Source organism: Pogoniulus pusillus, chromosome 35 (genome assembly GCF_015220805.1).
Source record: "Pogoniulus pusillus isolate bPogPus1 chromosome 35, bPogPus1.pri, whole genome shotgun sequence".
Classification (NCBI taxonomy): Eukaryota; Metazoa; Chordata; class Aves; order Piciformes; family Lybiidae; genus Pogoniulus; species Pogoniulus pusillus.
In genome coordinates this window covers 12,144,196-12,157,068 of record NC_087298.1, presented here as the reverse complement: position 1 = coordinate 12,157,068, position 12,873 = coordinate 12,144,196, and the positions used below count along the sequence as shown (strand labels likewise).

Genomic DNA, 12,873 nt, shown 5'->3' with positions numbered 1-12,873 from the left:
CAGGCCAGCCCATAAGTACTTCTCTTCTCCTCAAGTCTCCAGCCCTAAGTGGGAAGCAGAGCCCCAGTGGGAACAGCTCACCCCCAGTGCCCTCTTCTCATCCTGTCCCATATCCTTTATCCCAGTGAGCTTGGGGTTAACTGGTTGCACAAACTGCTCTGGATTCCTGGCTGAGCAAACCACCTCCACCTTGCTTTTGTGCCCAGGAGGTTGGTGAGGGCAGAAGCCCACATCTGGGTGCAAAGCAGCTCCGCTCACCTTCACGGCACCGCTCCGCAGGGACGCGCTGCTTGTGTGCCACAAGGACCTGTGAGGGTGGTGGTTGTGCAAGAAGCCAGATGGCATCAGCTGAAAAACAGGATCAAGCAGCTGATAAATCCATCCTCACCCTCATCCTGTGCCCAAAATTGAGCTGGATCCCTCTGCAAAGGAAACCCCACTGGCTGCTGGCTGCAGCAAGCGCCAGGCTCAGCAAGTGTTCCCTGCAGCAGGGAAGTGTTGCAGCTCTCAGGAGTGAGAAAACATTCCACAGGTTGTTGGGTTTGGGGTTTGGTTGGGGCTTGTTTGGGGTTCTTGGGCTTTTTTTTGTGTGTGGGGTGGGTTTTTTTTTAATATTATGGGGGGTTTTGAGGTTGTTTTCTGGAGTTGTTTTCTCTTTTAGCTCTCCCAGCTGCACGTCCTGGGCTGGCGTTTGGTTTGCAGCCAGCGTTCTAGGCAGACGGGGCTGGGGGGGGTGGGAGGGAATAAATCCCCCTCCGTCCAGGTTGCAGATGTTGTTGTAGCTATGATTGAGAAAGAGACCCCCAAAGTCAAGCCGGAGGCAAGGGGCAGGCAGGTGGTGAGCTCCTGGAGCGAGCTGCTGCTTGAAAGTTCTTTGTTCAAGGCTGCAAACAAAAGCGCAGCTCTAGACGGGAGCTTTGCAAACCTTCCCGGGAAGGAACCCAAAGAACAAAGGGCCAGGACTTTGCTTCTCCTCCTCTCCTAAACAGGTAGGAAATGTAGAAGGAGCAAATTTTAGCTCCTGCAGTTTTAAGTGCTTCTGGAAAGCAAATTTGGAATCCACATTCCACAGGGCTAATTTCGTGTGGACCAGAGCTCAGGCAGCAGCGGTGATACAGATGGCTGAAAAGCGGCTCCCAGATGCCAAAACCAGGTTCTGGTATGCTGTCCTGGAGCCTTCCAGGGTAACATTAACCATGCCTTTCTGCAGGCACCTCCACCCTTTCAGCTCAGACACTGCAGTGAAGGAGAGAGAGACACTTCTGGTTTGTTTGGAATCCGAGGGTGATGGTTCGCAAAGGGGAACAGAGGATGAGGGATCTGTGCCAGCTGGCAGCGTGGAGAATGTGCCCCTTGGGGGTGAAGCATGGGGTGGGCTCCCTTCTCTGTGTGGTGTAGATGGGGTTGGAATTGGGACCTGCTCACTTTCCCCAGGTTGGAAGTAGTGATGGCAGTGACACCTGAGAGCCTTGGGGCTGAGAGCCTGCAGAAGAGCAGCCCCAGAGGGCATCTGAGCAATGCTCGTCAAGAGCTAAAGGGTGGGGGGGAAAGAGGATGGGGCCAGGCTCTTGCCAGCGGTGCCCAGTGACAGGGCAAGGGGTGCAAACTGGAACCCAGAAGGTTCCATCTAAATAGGAAGAGAAACTTTGTTGTTGTGAGGGTGCTGGAGGCCTGCTGGAGCAGGCTGCCCAGAGAGGTTGTGGAGTCTCCTTGTGCAGAGAGCTTCCAGCCCCAGCTGGGCATTGTGCTGGTGGACAAGCTGCTGTGGGTGCCCCTGCCTGAGGAAGGGTGGTGGACAGGATGACCTTCAGAGGTGCCTTCCAGCCCCCACCATGGTGGGACTGTGTGAGTCTGTGACATCAAAATGAAGAGTCAAGGCTGCAGCTTCTACACAGGCTGGCATCTGCCAGTGCTGCACTCCAAGCAAGGCTGTGGAGCAGGGCTACAGGGGCAGCTGTGCCACTCAGTGCTCACCTCAAAGTGCTGCTTGCCACTTCTGCTACTTCTCAATCTCACTCTTCACCTCCACAACTTTTTGTCTCATGCAATCTGGATTTAGGAATGAAGGTTCCTGGAGGTTGCCTGGGTTCAGCAGGATGCTGAACCTGTGGGTGTGGAACGTGATTGAAAAGCCATGCTGGGGCTGGGCTGATGGTTTGCCTTGGTGGTCTCAGGGGCGTCTTTTCCAACCAAACCAATTCCATCTGCAAGGGACATGGCTCTGGAGCAGCATAGTCAGCCCTAAGACCTCATCCAAGCTGGTCCTGAACACCTCCAGGGAGGTTGTGGAGCACAGAAGCACCCAACGTGATCTTTGATCACGTTGGGTGCTTCTGTGCTCCACAACCTCCCTGGGCAACCTGTGCCAGGGTCTCACCACCCTCAACCTGTGCTCCCCTCTGCAGCCCATGGGCACAACCAGGCTGCAGCATCTGGATGCCATTCCTCTCCTTACCTACCACAGCCTCTGATCAGAGCCATTCCCTAGCAGTCCAAGGGTGGGCAATGCTTTCTGCAGAGCTGAAATTCACACGTGGGCCCTGGCACCAGGGGGCCAGGAGCCCAATAAAACACAGAGCCACCAGCTGTGTCTGAGCCCCTTGCACAGCTGGTGCTGAGGAGCCAGATCTGCTCAGGCACTGCTCCCAGCCCTGCCAAAGCACCTGCAGCCTTCTCTTTTTATTGGTGGAGTAAATTGCCACTTGAAATCTCCCTTCTCCATCAGGCCTGGCCCCATCTGAGGCAGCTTTAGCTTGAGGCTAAAGAAATCCTCACCCTTCCCATCTCCCTGTTGAGCAAACTGATTGTGGGGGTTCCTTGCACCTTCCTCCCTTCCTCCCTTCCTCCCTTCCTCCCTTCCTCCCTTCCTCCCTTCCTCCCTTCCTCCCTTCCTCCCTTCCTCCCTTCCTCCCTTCCTCCCTTCCTCCCTTCCTCCCTTCCTCCCTTCCTCCCTTCCTCCCTTCCTCCCTTCCTCCCTTCCTCCCTTCCTCCCTTCCTCCCTTCCTCCCTTCCTCCCTTCCTCCCTTCCTCCCTTCCTCCCTTCCTCCCTTCCTGCCTTCCTGCCTTCCTCCCTCTTGATGGCAAGGTCCCAGGGCTGGTGTGTGGGTCAGGCTGGGGAGATGTTCCAGGATGGAGCACAGATGGATGGGGCACAGCTGCTTGAGTCCCCCAGCCTGGCTGTGTTTCAGGGTGGTTTGGATGTGGTGCTTAGGGCTATGGTTTAAGGTGAACCTTGCAGAGTGGGGTTCTAGGTTGGACTTGGTGCTCCTGAGGGGCTTTGCCCCCCTGGGTGTTTCTGTGATGGGTGGTCCTGAGCCTGGATCAGGGCTTGCCATTGTTCTGTGCTCCAGGTCAGGGATGGGGGTCCCTCAACTCCAGCAAAGGGATCTCCCCACTGCTTCCCAGGTGAGAGAGGGCCTGATCCTGCCCAGTCCAGGCTCTCTTCAGGCAGTCCCCAGTGGCCAGCCCAGCACTTTGCTGAGCTCACTTCAGCCAAGGGAACCCCTGTCCTCTGCAGGCCCTTCCCCAGCCAAACCAGTCCCTGTCCCCTCTCCTCCACTGGAGGAGGTTATTTTGGACTCTCTCTGTGGCTCCTTTCCTTTGCACTCTGCATTGGGCATGGGCCCAGGATGGGATGGCATGGAATGGCATGGACCTCTCTTTTCTTGTCACCAGATTACCTTTGTTGGTACCATTTGGGGAGTCCTGAGGATGGCTGCTAAATCTGAGGTGGGAGTGTGGTGCTAGGGCTTGTAGTTCATTTCATGGTGTTCATAGAATCATTGAGGTTAGAAGAGACCTCTAAGCTCATCCAGTCCATCACTACAGCACCCCCATGGCCACCAAACCATGTTCCCAAGTGCCATGGCCATAGGTTTCTTGAGCACCTCCAGGGATGGGGACTCCACCACCTCCCTGGGCAGCCTGTGCCAATCCCTGACCACTCTTGGAGTCAAGAACTTGTTCCTAAGATCCAACCTAAGCTTCCCTTAGCACAACTTGGGACCTTTTCCTCTCATTCTATCACCTGAGACTAGGGAGAAGAGCCCAACCCCATCTCCCTCCAGCCTCCTTTCAGGGAGCTGTAGAGAGCAATGAGAATCATAGAATCAACCAGGTTGGAAGAGACCTTCAAGATCATCCAGTCCAACCTAGCACCCAGCCCTATCCAGTCAACCAGACCATGAGATCTCCCTTCAAGCCTTCTCTTCTCCAGGCTAAACACCCTCAGCTCCCTCAGCTGCTCCTGCCCAGCCCTGTTCTCCAGACCCTTCCCCAGCTTCATTGCAAGCTCCACTAATATCTTTTTCAGCAGCCACAAAGCCTAGAGCCCAGAGCTGCTGTGGAGGTCTTCTCTTGGTCAAAAATGTCATGTTTTATTTGGGAGAGAAAAGCTTGGAGCTGTGATGCTTCAGGGCTCCAAGTGCAGAAGGGAACAAAACCAGTCGCTGGGTTTAGGGGAGTCTGAGTCATGAGTTCTGAATGCCTGTGGCTGGCAGTGCTGCAGAGCTGCTGCCCCTCAGCACAGCACTGCCCAGCTCCCCTGCAAGGCTCAGCCTCCTCCCATGCAGGAGAGCAAACTTGGGGCGTTTCTGGGGGGTTTGTGTGTGTCTTAAATCTTTGCATAGCTGAAACTTCAGCCCTGCCTGACACTTCTGCCCCAGGTTCTCTTAGGGGGGTTTTGTACTCTCTGGGGACTGATACAACTGAAATTGAAGGGAAAGAAAGGAAGGAAGGGGGGAAGGAAGGGAGGAAGGGAGGAAGGGAGGAAGGGAGGAAGGGAGGAAGGGAGGAAGGGAGGAAGGGAGGAAGGAAGGAAGGAAGGAAGGAAGGAAGGAAGGAAGGAAGGAAGGAAGGAAGGAAGGAAGGAAGGAAGGAAGGAAGGAAGGAAGGAAGGAAGGAAGGAAGGAAGGAAGGAAGGGGGGAAGGAAGGAAGAAAGAAAGAAAGAGAGAGAGAGAAACAGAGTGAGAAAGAGAAGGAAAGAGTGAGAGAGAGAGGGAAAGAGTGAGAGAGAGAGGGAAAGAGAAAGAAAAAGAGGGAAAGAGAGAAAGAAAAAGAGGGAAAGAATGAGAGAGAGGGAAAGAGAGAAAAAGAGAGGATGAGAGAGGGAAAGAGAAAGAGAGAGAATGAGACAGGGAAAGAGAGAAAGAATGAGAGAGGAAAAGAGAGAAAGAAAGAGGGAAAGAGAGAAAGAAAGAGGGAAAGAGAGAAAGAATGAAAGAGGAAAAGAGAGAAAGAAAGAGAAAGAGATGGAAAGGGAAAGAGAAAGAGAATGAGAGAGGAAAAGAAAGAAAGAGAAAGAGAGGGGAAGAAAGAGAATGAGAGAGGAAAAGAGAAAGAGAGAAGGAAAGAAAGAGCAAGAAAGAGAGAGAATGAGAATGAGAGAGGGAAAGAGAGAAAGAGGGAGAGAAAGAGAAAGGGAGGAAGAAGGAGGGAAAGATAGAGTGAGAAAGAGAGAAGGAAAGAGCGAGCAAGAAAGAGGCAGGGAGAGAAGGGCGGAGCGCATCCTTTGCAGCGGCTGTGGCGCTGCCCGTGGCTGCTCCTGGGCTGGCTCTGGTCACCTGCGGATCTTTTGTTGGTTTGGCTCTTTGTTAAACAGGGACCTGAGGGGCAGGAGCAGTCCTGGTGGCTTTGGCTGCAGCTCCCCACGGAGCAAGCCCTGCTGCCGACCTGCCATAGATCACTGCCGTGCGGGCAGAGCTGCAGGACCTTGCCCAACACTGCCCCTGGCTCGCTCTGCAGGGGACCAGGACTGTCTCCAAAAGGCTCTCTTCCCTTTGGTCTCTTGCATGGCTCAGTTGCCCGGTGGCAGGCCATAGCCACAGCTCTTGAGAAGAAGTCAGGGCTGGCTGCCAGGGCTTTTTTTTTTTTTCTGGGGGGGGCTTCACCACCCTTGGCAATGTCTTGGCCCTGCAAGGACCTCGCTAGCTCTGTGGCTGGCTTAGATGTGCCCATGTCACGCTGGGCTCTGCTGGAAATGCTGCCTGGAGCTGTGCAGATGTGTTGGAGGAAAGGGTCAGTTCTGGAGGCAGCCTGAAAAAAGAAAGGAGGCAAATCAGACAGCTGTGCCAGCCCTGAGCAAAGGGGAAGCTGCTGGAGGGTCCTGGGCCAGCAGACTCCAGACCACTCTCCTGCCTGGCTCCTCCTGGCCCTGAGTGGGTGACTGTGACAAAGTCATCCCATGGCTGGGCCAGAAAAGGATTCATTTTGCTGGGAAGGTGATGCTGGAGCTCTGCAGCCCATGGCAGGGCTGTGGCTCTGTCCTGTAGGACTTCAGTCTACAACTACCTGCAGGGAGGCTGTAGCCAGGTGGGGTTGGGCTCTGCTGCCAGGCAGCCAGCACCAGAAGAAGGGGACAGAGGCTGAAGCTGTGCCAGGGCAGGTTCAGGCTGGATCTTGTTAGGAAGTTGTTGTCAGAGAGAGTGATTGGCATTGGAATGGGCTGCCCAGGGAGGTGGTGGAGTCTTTGTGGCTGGAGGTGTTGAAGCCAAGGCTGGCTGGGGCACTTAGTGCCATGGTCTGGTTGGTTGGGCAGGGCTGGGTGCTAGGTTGTGCTGGCTGAGCTTGGAGCTCTCTGCCAACCTGCTTGACTCTCTGGTTCTAGGATCAGTCATGTGGGACCTGCTCCAGGGACATGTCTGGGGCTGGTGTCACCTCCAGCAGGTCCCAGGGCTGGTGTGTGGGTCAGGCTGGGGAGATGTTCCAGGATGGGGCACAGATGGATGGGGCACAGATGGGTGGGGCACAGCTGCTTGAGTCCCCCAGCCTGGCTGTGTTTCAGGGTGGTTTGGATGTGGTGCTTAGGGCTATGGTTTAAGGTGAACCTTGCAGAGTGGGGTTCTAGGTTGGACTTGGTGCTCCTGAGGGGCTTTGCCCCCCTGGGTGTTTCTGTGATGGGTGGTCCTGAGCCTGGATCAGGGCTTGCCATTGTTCTGTGCTCCAGGTCAGGGATGGGGGTCCCTCAACTCCAGCAAAGGGATCTCCCCACTGCTTCCCAGGTGAGAGAGGGCCTGATCCTGCCCAGTCCAGGCTCTCTTCAGGCAGTCCCCAGTGGCCAGCCCAGCACTTTGCTGAGCTCACTTCAGCCAAGGGAACCCCTGTCCTCTGCAGGCCCTTCCCCAGCCAAACCAGTCCCTGTCCCCTCTCCTCCACTGGAGGAGGTTATTTTGGACTCTCTCTGTGGCTCCTTTCCTTTGCACTCTGCATTGGGCATGGGCCCAGGATGGGATGGAATGGGATGGCATGGAATGGCAAGCCTGGCAGCTGCTTGCTGAACAGCTGCTGTGATTGCCCTGGGGCAAGAGCCCATCTCGTGTGGTGCCAGGTGAATGCCAAGATGGATGAGATGCCCAAGGGAGCAGGGCTGGCTCAGGAACCTTCCCCCAAATCCTAAATTTCCCTGGGAAAGTCCAAGACAAGCCCTCAGACACCATCCCGGGGTGGGAAAGCTTCTTGCTGTCCATGCAGGTGCATCTTGTCTCAATTTACTGCAAGCCCAAGAGCAGTAAATAACATCTGCAAAGCATTTCCAAGGCTCCTGCCAGAAAGTGGGAGATAAAAAAACTGCTGTTGTCTGAGCCTGCTGCTCCATGATTGATGCTGGACCTGCCTGCAGCCTGGGCAGCAGCAGCAGCAGCAGCATCCACAGCCCTGGGCTTTGGGGGTGGCACAGCATGGGATGGCAGGAGTGGGGATGGGAGCCCCAAGCTGCTCTGGCTTTTTCCACCTGAGGTGTTTTGGTGCTTTTCTAAACCTCTCATGGTCAGGTTTTTTTTTCCCTCATGGTTTTCCAAACTGGAAAAGGTTTTCTCCTTGGCAGGGCAGGGCAGGGCATGGCAAGCCTGGCAGCTGTGTGATAGCCTTGAGGTGAGTGTTGAGGTAAGAGCCCACCTCTTGGGCTGGCTACTGACATAGGATACCACCTCTTGGGGTGGCTACAGAGACAGGAGCCCACCTCTTGGGGTGGCTACAGAGACAGGAGCTCACCTCTTGGGGTGGCTACTGACACAGGAGCCCACCTCTTGGGGTGGCTACTGACACAGGAGCCCACCTCTTGGGGTGACTACTGAGATAGGAGCCCATCTCTTGGGGTGACTACTGAGATAGGAGCCTATCTCTTGGGGTGACTACTGACACAGGAGCCTACCTCTTGGGGTGACTACTAACACAGGAGCCTACCTCTTGGGGTGGCAGCAGCTGGGATTGGTCCAGCCCTGCCTCCAGGGGGGCATTTTGAGGGCCGTGTGAGCTGGGGCTGGTGCAGCCCTGCGCTGGAGCTGCAGGGCAGTGGCTGCTGGGAAGCTGGATGGAGGTTTTTGGGTCTTGCTCTCCAGAGAGTTTTGTTTCTTGAGGCTGATTTTGATGCCAGCCGAAAGGGAGGTGGCATCGCTCCTGCTGATCTCACCAGCATGGGTCAGGGCTGCACAAGCAGGGGCTGCTTGTGGCCAGGGATAACACTGCCTGATTTATGAGAGCAATCAGTTGCCACTGGGAGCCGGATAGGAATTTTCCGATGCAATGAGGATTGCGTCAGAAACCGCTGAGTCATCTCCAGGGCTGCAGGGGGAAAAAAAAAAGAAAGAAAAGAAGAAAAAATGAAAATAAGAAGGAAAAAAAAAAGAAAAATAAGGAAAAAAAAAGAAGAAGAAAGGAAAGAAGAAGAAAAGAATGAAAATAAGAAGACAAAAAATGAAAAGAAGAAAAAAGAAAAGAAGAAGAAAAAATAAAAGAAGAAATAAAAAAAGAAAAAAGAAAGAAAAAAATTAAAAAGAAAAAAGAAGAAGAAAGAAGAAAAAATGAAAAGAAGAAGAAAGAAGAAAAAAATGAAAGGAAGAAAAAAGAAAAGAAGAAAAAAATGAAAAGAAGAAGAAAGAAAAGAATAAAAAAATGAAGGGAAGAAAAAAGAAAAGAAGAAAAAAATGAAAGGAAGAAAAAAGAAAAGAAAAAATAAATAAAAGAAGAAACAAAAGAAAAAAGAAAAAAGAAAAGAAGAAAAAATAAATAAAAGAAGAAACAAAAGAAAAAAGGAAAAAGAAAAGAAGAAAAAATAAATAATAGAAGAAAAAAAAGAAAGAAAATAAGAAAATAAGAAAAATAAGAAAAAATTAAAATAAGAAAAACAAAGAAAGGAAAGAAAAAAGGAAGGGAAAACATGAAAGAAAAAAAGAAAATAAGGGAAAAGAAAGAAAAGGGAAGGAAAAAAGGAGGGAAAAGAAGGGAAAAGAAAGAACTGAAGGGAAAAGAAAGAGCAGAAGGGAAAATAAGGGAAAGAAGGAAAAGAAGGAAAAAGAAAGAACAGAAGGGGAAAAAAACCTTTGGCTTTGAACTTCTGGGGAAGAACAGAGCCCAACAAGTCTCTCTTGCTGCCAGCTCCCCCAGCACTTCCACCCCATCCCCAGAGCATCCTTAGGGTGCAGAGTCAAGCCCAGAAGGAGGTCTCCTGATGTGTCCCAGACTGGTGGGGAGCCCTGTGTGAGGGAGCATCCTTGGGGTGCAGAGTCAAGCCCAGGATGAGGTCTTCTGTTGTGTACCTGGGTGAGGGAGCCCTGTAGGGGAGAGCATCCTTAGGGTGCAGACTCAAGCCCAGGATGAAGTCTCCTGATGTGCCCCATGCTGGTGGGGAGCCCTGTGTGTGGGAGCATCCTTAGGGTGCAGAGTCAAGCCCAGGATGAAGTTTCCTGATGCATCCCATGCTGGTGGGGAGCCCTGTGTGTGGGAGCATCCTTAGGGTGCAGAGTCAAGCCCAGGATGAAGTTTCCTGATGCATCCCATGCTGGTGGGGAGCCCTGTGTGTGGGAGCATCCTTGGGGTGCAGAGTCAAGCCCAGGATGAAGTTTCCTGATGCATCCCATGCTGGTGGGGAGCCCTGTGTGTGGGAGCATCCTTGGGGTGCAGAGTCAAGCCCAGGATGAAGTTTCCTGATGCATCCCATGCTGGTGGGGAACCCTGTTGGGGAAGCATCCTTAGGGTACAGAGTCAAGCCCACGATGAAGTCTCCTGATGCATCCCATGCTGGTGGGGAGCCCTGTGTGTGGGAGCATCCTTGGGGTGCAGAGTCAAGCCCAGGATGAGGTCTCCTGAGTGTGTACCTGGGTGGGGGAGCCCTGTGTGGAGGAGCCCTGGGGACTCACCCAGCCCCTGCAGGGCTGCTCTGTCTGTTTCAACGCCAAATATTTTGATGCTTTTCGAGCCTCTCGTGTTCAGACTTTTCCCTCCTGCTTGTTCCAAAACGGAAAAGGTGGTGGTTTTTTTTTTTTTTCCCCTCCTCCTGCATGTCTCGGGCTGGGATATTTTGAAGTGCAGGAATTGGGTGAACTCAAGTGCTAAATTTTCCCAGTGTCCTGGTCACAGCCAACCGATGGAAAATGGAAAGCTGCAAATCACCCGAGCTGGGTAAATTAGAACAGGCTGGCAGACGTTTAGCCAAACAGAAAAGGAGACTTCATTTCCCATGTAAAGTTGGGCTTCTTTTTTTGGTTCCCTTTCAGGATGGATTCTCTGCTCTGCTTCCACACAACCAGCCCTAGGAAGGCCAGGTCCAAGCTAACACCGCCACGGACCCGCAGCCATCCCCACAGGTTTGCTGCCTCCCTTTTGGCTGGGATCAAAATCAGCCTCAAGGAACAAGACCCTTTGGAGAGCAAGACCCAAAAACCTCCATCCAGCTTCCCAGCAGCCACTGCCCTGCAGCTCCAGCGCAGGGTTGGGCCAGCCCCAGCTCACACGACCCTCAAAATGCACCCCCTGGAGGCAGGGCTGGACCAATCCCAGCTGCTGCCACCCCAAGAGGTGGGCTCCTGTCTCAGTAGTCACCCCAAAGGGTAGGCTCCTATGTCAGTAGTCACCTCAAGGGGTGGGCTCCTATCTCATTAGGCCACCCCAAGAGGTGGTCTCCTATCTCAGTAGCCACCCCAAGAGGTGGACTCCTATCTCAGTAGCTCCCCCAAAAGGTGGTCTCCTATCTCAGTAGTCACCCCAAGAGGTAGGCTCCTAGCTCAGTTGTTACCCCAAGGGTTGGGCTCCTACCTCAGTAGTCACCCCAAAAGGTGGGCTCTTACCTCAGCAGCCACCCCAAGGGGTGGGCTCTTAGCTCAAGACTCACCCCAAGGGGAACCACAGCAGCTGCCATGCCATGCCATGCCATGCCATGCCGGGGTGGTAGCACAACCTGAGAACCTGCAGATGGGAGCTCCTGGCTGGTGGCAAATGGTGTTGGGGTTCAGTGTTGCCACACCAAGGACCCTGAGCAGCTGCTGGTGACAACCACCCCAGACCACAGCCGTGTCCCTGGGTGCAGAGCCAGCTGTGGGGTGCAGTGCCCTGCTGGCAGCGCTGGGCTTGCCCTGTGTGGGACAGCTCCGGAGGGGAAGGAGAAAAGGTTTGAGGTGAGGTCTCTGTGATGTGGTGAAGGAATTGATTCAGGTTGGCTGCTCAGAGCTGCTGGCACCTGCCTGTGCAGGGAGGAGGTGCTGAGGGACAGGTCCCCGTGGAGGCGAGGTCCTCCTCAGCCCCACTCTGCAGGTGAAGACCACAGCCCTGCTGCGGAGGTGGCATCCACTCCCTAGCTGCGCCCTTCCCTGCGCCGGGGGCTGTGCTCTCTGCCGCACGCAGGTCAGACACAGCCCATGCACGGCTGGCACTTGGCTGGGGGGGGCATTCCCACCCCAAGAGGCCCTTCACGTGCACCAAAGCTACTTTTTTGGGCCCCGCTGCTCTCCTGCCTGGCAGAAAACCATTCCAGGCTGTGCGTCTGGTGCTGAGCCTCACCGGCTGACACCAACAGCACAGGATCGCGGGGCGGGGGAGGAGGGGAGGGAGTGGGGGCTTTATTCTGCAGCAGAAAGTGCTGAATGAAGGCCCTGGCAGATGGGGTTCACATCCCCCCCGCCCTGTCCGAGCCTTACCGGAGCCAGGGTGTGGCCACATGGTGCCCGCTAAGTATTTTGGCCACCTCGCTTCGCGCTGGTGATGCTGGGGGTGGGGGCAGCAGGTACCATCTCCCTGAGCCCGGGGGTGACCGCAGCATCTCCTGGGGGTCTCCCGGTGCTACAGTGGGTGGGAACCCACTGCGGGGGCCCGGTGCTGCAGGTAGCCCTTTCCCTTTCGAGGTGGGGACCGCAGCATCTCCCTCCGGGGTGGCTCCGGCACTTCGGGGCCGGTCGAGCGGTAGCGGAACGCATGCGTACGGGCTCCCCCCCTCCCAGCTTGTGCCCCCCCTTCCCCCCCCCCCCCCCCCCCCCCACCTCCTCCCCGGTCTCGCCGCAGGAAACCGGCTGGCGGCCGCGGACCGGCGCCGGGGGAGGCGAGGGGTTAACCGGGGTGGGGGCATCCCGGGCCGAGAGGTGTGAATTCCGCACCCCCACCCCCCCCCTTTCCTCCTTCCGCATCCATCCTCCCAGCCCACTCCCACCCCCCCGCCGCTATAAGAGCGCTCGGCTCTGGCTGGGGGGAGCCACTGCGGCGACTCCTCCTCGCTGGAAGCCCCAAACGCTTTTGGCTGCCCTTTGAAGTCAGAAGAGGAGGTAGGGAGGGAGCGTCTGAGGCTGCTGCTGCTCCGAGCTGCCGCCGCCGCCTCCGCTACCTCCCGCTCTCGGAGCATCCTTCTCCGTTCCACAGCCCGACCCCACCGCCTCCAGGTACGGCCCGGCCCCGTTCCCCTCGTCCTTCCTCGGTCCCCTCCGGACCCCTCCCGGCTCTGTTCTGCCTCCTAGCATCTCCCCCTCTGCACGCACAGCTCTGCGGACTGCTGCTCGGGGGTCCCTCCGGTAAAGGCTCCGCGATGCTTGTGGCGATCATCCACCCAGCCACCCCTCTCCCCATCTCCTTCCATCCCCCACCCACCCCACCTTCCTGCTTTAATTTTTCTTCTCTTT

At 55.1% G+C, this 12,873-nt stretch overlaps 1 protein-coding gene and 1 long non-coding RNA gene across 6 annotated transcripts in view; both read left to right on the top strand.

The window, feature by feature from the left end:
* LOC135190118 (uncharacterized) overlaps nucleotides 1-10,777 on the top strand; it is a 33,495-nt gene extending 22,718 nt beyond the window's left edge. For both annotated transcript variants that reach the window (XR_010308429.1, XR_010308428.1), the window contains exon 3: nucleotides 10,489-10,777. This is a non-coding gene — a long non-coding RNA (uncharacterized LOC135190118). The remainder of the gene's footprint in view (nucleotides 1-10,488) is intronic.
* A 1,471-nt stretch (nucleotides 10,778-12,248) lies between these two features.
* The window catches only part of ADAMTSL2 (ADAMTS like 2), a 38,986-nt gene continuing 38,361 nt past the window's right edge, over nucleotides 12,249-12,873 (top strand). For all 4 annotated transcript variants that reach the window (XM_064171424.1, XM_064171425.1, XM_064171426.1 and 1 more), the window contains exon 1: nucleotides 12,249-12,636. The gene's annotated coding sequence lies outside the window, so the exon portion shown is untranslated. The remainder of the gene's footprint in view (nucleotides 12,637-12,873) is intronic.